Source organism: Halichoeres trimaculatus, unplaced genomic scaffold (genome assembly GCF_033239565.1).
Source record: "Halichoeres trimaculatus isolate MK-OKI-2021-1 unplaced genomic scaffold, fHalTri1.1 fHalTri1_scaffold_8, whole genome shotgun sequence".
NCBI classification, from domain to species: domain Eukaryota; kingdom Metazoa; phylum Chordata; class Actinopteri; order Labriformes; family Labridae; genus Halichoeres; species Halichoeres trimaculatus.
The window spans coordinates 32,832,061-32,838,060 of NW_027437186.1; positions in this window are offsets into that span (position 1 = coordinate 32,832,061).

The window sequence follows — 6,000 nt, forward strand, 5'->3', positions numbered from 1 at the left end:
ATAAACAGTGATCCTTTACGAAAACAAGAAGGTCATTACAGCAGCTTGTCAAATCAATGCCCAGTGTGTCCAAGTTGATTAAGACATCTCCCCTCAGCTCTGACACTCTGTCAATAGCAGCAGGCGCACAATGCAGTAGAGGGAGAGGGAGTTAGTGTTGGAAGATTCCTGTGTGTGTGTGTGTGTGTGTGTGTGTGTAGGATAGGGGTTGGGGGGTGTTCTGCTCTTTCTCTTGCTCTGCACATACACACACACACACCTACGCAAACACACGCACAGTACTCAGATGATTGGAGTGAAATACCCATCAGTCAGGGAGCCGAGGTGGACTAATGATTCCCTGTGCTGCCTATTAGAACTACATGACAACTCAATCCTGCTCACGGAAAGAGAAATGGAGGAGAGAAGGAGATGGGATAGGAGGGAGGAGGTGGGGGGGCAAAGTAAAGGAGGGGTTGTTGAATGAAGAGACAGAGGAAGAGAGGAAGACAAGAAAAAGTGACCTTGTAGCAGCATCATTTGAGGCTGAATTAAATTGGCGAGAGCAGCTAATCTTTACCTGAGGGCGATTAACAGAATTAAAGGAGAACAACAAAGGCACGGGGGTTGACTTTTTCGCTTTTTTCTGTCTGACACTGCCATTTGAAATTTTCTCGGATGTCCTCACTTGGGAAAGTTGGCAAATCTGTCTCTTTGGGCCTGTCATTAGTGGCTGGGTTTTCCATTTAACACAAAAACAACAATAGATTCCTCAATTTTTGGAGGGTTGTCACTGTAACTTAAAATTTATCATAAAATCATCTAGAAGCTTCCTGTCATTCTTGTGTTGCAGATTTTAATATGCTTCTGGAGTTTGGAGTTCTGGTTCCAGAGAATAGGTGGCTTTTAGTTGGGATTGATTTTTTTTTTTTTTTTTTTTAATTCATTTTAAATAATAATTATTTTTTATTTATTTTTTTCTCTTTTTTTCTCCTTTTCTACTCTAAATATTTGATCTGTTTCATTTATTTATTTATTTTTTGTATTATTTATTTATTATTTATATATTTTGTTATCATGATTATCACACATATTCTCGCTGAATTTTAAAATGATACAAGTCTATCTTTATTATTGTACCGGTTGACAGAAAGAAAAAAAAATATATATATATATATATATATATATTTATATATATATATATATATATATATATATATATATATATATATATATATATATATATATATATATATATATATATATATTGTTACAGATTAAACACTGTGGTTTTTTCCCACTCAAACATCTTTGAACACATTAACAGTATTTTTTCTTCAAAAACTTTTCTCCTCATCGTGAAATAATTGGATTCCATTAGTGAAAAGTGTAATACCACAAGTTTAGCCTCTGCTCTCGCTCTTGTAGCCTCTCTCTTCTCACAGGCTAATCAATATGTTTGGAAAGGCAGACAAGGTTAGGCCTGTCAGCCTGTCTGAGAGAAAAAAAAAAATTGCTAATACCCAAATGCGAAGGTTCACGGCTGAAGTTTACCCACACATAGAGGAGAGGAAGAAAAACAGCCAATAAAACCTTTAGCTCAGGGACATTCTGACTAACTCGAGTAAGTAGTTCAATATTTTCTGCTATTGGCATTAAATCACCATATGCATATTTGAAATGTTGAGTGATTTGAATGGTATGCTGTGAGAAGAGCTCAGATTTAACCCTTTGCATGAAATGTGAACACCCCTTCAATACACAACATGGGTCAAACTGATCTTAAATCATTTTCCATGTGATTTTATGCTTGGTGAGTGGTTTAGTTTTGTAACTTGGAGCTGTGAGGAGTTTCTCAGTGATCTTGAAAAAGTCTCCCTTCTAGATATATGGCCTACTGTAATCCACACATGAGATTATCAGCCCCAGTGTAGGTTATTTCAAAATACTACTTTATAGCTTCTTCGTAGCTTCGGGTCAAGCAAGACTGGATTAATTTACGGCACGTCCAAGTCTCTATGGCAACACTACGCCGGCTGACGAAGTTTAGAGGTGTGAGAGAAGTTTAGAAGAGAGATACAGTTCTTCTCTGGTTGAAAATGAGCTAAAGGCCAAAACACAAGCTAAAGGCTAAAGGGGCTAAACTGTTAGTGCTAATGTTCATTCCAACCCACAGTCAGCAGTTATTCTGCAGTGGTCTGTTCAAACTTGAGAGTTTATCAATAAAATGAAGAGTGAGTCTACGTTAGCTCTGCTTGGTAGATGACTGGCAGGACATAGCTAACCACGATTTACTAATGTTACACATTACCGACACATACAAACTAACAAAGTTAGCTTGTTGTCACGTTAGCCTACGGATACGTCGTAGCACCTGGCTACTAGTATCGCTACATAAAGTTGGCTACAGACGTACGGTACAAACTTACGTTTGCTTGTTGTCATCCTTTAAACAACAGCACTATGTAACTGTACTGATAAATACCTTACCTCGTTGTATCCAGTAAAAAGTTGTCTTGAACAAAGGAAACTTATTCCAAAACAAGCACACCTGGTTAAAAGTCACATTTTTAGGACAGTGTGCATGAGAAGGTGGCGAGGCAGTCCAATTAAAACAGATCCTCCTCATAGAATCTTTAAATAGTCCAAGTTTTCCTTTGGTATAAGAGTAAAGATCCTCAAGTTAGTACGGTCTATAGCAGAACAGGTTTTAGTGATCATTCAAAACATTCGCCACATGTGCTCTCCATGTCCACTCTGCCAACTCTGTGCAAATGGTGAAGAAAATAAATAAATAAATGAATAAATAGATTATTGGTTTGCATAAAGCATACCAAAAGAGCATTGTATTGCCGCACCTTGCTCCACAAACCCGTTTTCATGTTGCTTACTTTATTTTTTAGATAATTTTCTTGTGTGCTGGGTAACCCCACACATTTACCCCATTCAAGAATTTTGCCTGTACCTTGTTTCTCATCCTTCACTCATAATAGCTGATACCATTGTTCAGGCTATATTTTTCTGATAAAATTTCCATTTCTTTTTCAAATTAAATCAGTTTTCTTGCTCTTTTTCTCAGTGACACTGAGACTGCTTGCCATGCTTATCCCCATTTATGCTGCATTTGCATGCACAATTGGAACTTGTTGGATAAGGGTTTTCCAAGACCACCCCCCCTGGACATATTACGTTCTGTTCCTGCTGTTCTTTCATGGTATAATTAGTTAATCAGCCAATTTTGGTAGTTTTGCACCCAGCCCCAATGCTATGACTTTTTCATTACGCTACGTTCTGACAAATGGTTCTGTTTGTGTATTGAATGGTCTTGCATAAGGGCCTTGGTAGAGACCTCTGCCTGCATTTATGAGTAGAACTGTTGATCATGGCATCCATAATCTTTGTTTTCATTTCTTTCCAATCCATGATTTACTTCATACAGGCCAGACAGGGACACCCAAAAGGCCAGATGTGGCCCGCAGGCCGTCTTTTGCCCATGTCTGCCCTACATTAAACAATGACGTGTTAAACATCTCAAATCCTTCAATGTTTCTGTCTGTTATGGTATCAAGTTTGTCCAATGGGCTGACACCTGTGATTTTCAACATTACAAAACAGCTAAGAAAGAATTATCAGTCGAGTCACTGAGGATTAGGGGTAGACTGATTATCGGCGCTGATATTTAGCATTTTGATGCATATCTGCATTTGCCTGTTTTTTAAAATCCAGCAGCTGATATGAAATTAAATTTAACACTGGGTTATTATGGCTCCGATACAGCTGGGCCTCTCTGTCTGCAGTCGCTACTCTGTCTCTAGCATCGTCCCACACACAGTACCATCTGATTGGTGACACACAGAGCCATTTTTTGGAAAACTTCACTTACTGTAGAAAACTTAAGATACCTATTAATTTATTTTTAACGTTTTCGTTTAACTTTATAAGACATGCTGCTCAGCATGGGAGCTGTTTATCTAACATATGCTCAAAGGCGTTTAAAAAAAAGTTAAGTGCTGAAGTTTGTATTATCCCAAATTTGGACTCCACAAGCATCTTCACACGTTGAATGAAATTTATTTGCTAAGAATGTTCGATAATTAACCCGTTTTGCCCCACCGGCAACACTTGTTGCCGAAGAGTATTTCTGCTATTTTCTACTTCCAATAAAAAAACTTAGCATTACTCATTCAACTTTTCAACTTATATATTTGTAGACAACTTAGACAAAGATTTTGGTTCATGAAAAACAGTTTCTGAGTAGTTCCTGTCACATGACATCATCTGCTTCCTGCTCCTTCTGGCGGAAGAGGCATTTGAATAAATTTCTGATGATTTTCTCCCAAACATATTTTTAAATTATTTAATCATTCAAGTCCCTAGAGTATCCCTCCTCCCAAAAAATTGGACCTGGGATAAATATTTTTTTTGTTCATGGACTTATTTCTGTAAGTGACAACAAAGGTTGGTGTTGGGCATATAGCTAGACACTAACTAAAGGAAAACACTGCCTGCAGGATTGCTCATAATTTACTTATTAGCTGCAATTTTCTTGACACACAAGTACTTACCATAGCTAATGCCCACACCTACCAACCTCCACACACACCACCTTATCAAGAAATTTATTATAACTATTTTATTATTTTCTTATAACTTAATTATTATAATTATCATTATTTCTTTATAATTATTAGGTGATTTTCCTCAAAACAAAGTACAAAATGGAAAAAATAAACACATGATTCAGAGGGACTCAACTGATAAAACAATATGCCCTACAACTCTGGAAAAAAAAATTTGGGCATAAATGGGTTGACTTCATATGACTGTTGTTTGGTTAGCAAAATAACAACAAAAGCAATATAACTTTTACATATTACAAATAACTGTGCTGCTCACTCTGGACTGCAATTGAGCGTCAACAAGCTAGCTCTAAATTCTGTCCTCCAGGGATCACATACTTAAAACATAAGCCTCTTTCCACTGACCACCAGTATTACTGCCATAAAAAAACAAGATTGGCTGCAGTAAATAGCCGCTCACCTTCAGAGTATTCATGATTCAAGGATTTCATTTGTGCTACTCCACCCAGAGGGAGGCGAGCTGGATCTCCATGTCCTTAAGAACGGCCCTAAAACAAATCCACCTCACCTTTTCCTCACAATTAGTCACTGCTGCGTGTCAAAAGCGGACTGCTTCTGTGTGTCACTGTCATCGTCCAAAGCCGAGCAGAGCAGTTTGAGACGCTGCCCTCCAGAGGACCCTGGAGATACGATCTGAGTGCCGCAGGAAATACCACAAATTCTGACATGCAACACAACACATTCCTCCCTCAGGTCACACACACACTGTGGGGCTCATAATGTGTGTATTCATATGAAATGTATGAACATTGTTTACAGTTCAAAGACGTTCATGGGAAATAATCTCTTTCGAGCATAATTCCTGCGTCTAAACGCGTCCTGTGGTGATCCTCAGCGACAGTCACATACAGTGAGGTTCAGCCGCCAGTTCACAGCTGAGTGTGATATCATTGGTACAGTGGGTACACATCGCTTGGCTTTATGTACAGTACAGTGTTTGTCCAAGTATTCTCTTGTGCCTCAGTGGAGTCGTACAGAACTGCCCATGTGAGAAAATCCTCCGTGTCTCCTGAGGGCTTTTATCTGGTTCTTGTGCATGTCCTGTTTATAGATAAACACACGCACAAACACACAATCAGCCACCCCGAGGACCTTGCAGAGAAAAAAAAAGGGCAAATGCCAATATTTCCAGGCCTCTCCTTTGATAGGTTTGATTGTTCAAGTCAAGCTTGTAAAATCAATGGCTGATTATTTGTGTCATGTTAAGGACTCGCCTCAGGGCCTCAGGATGTGAGCATTAAAATGCAGATATGACATGTCTTCTTCCATAACCTCTCGTATAAATACTTTATGTTTTCTGCCAAATTAATGTAGCTGTTGTATTAATGAGCAGTAAAACAGAAACTGTCTCTTTTAATATGAATCTATTAAGACGCAGCCA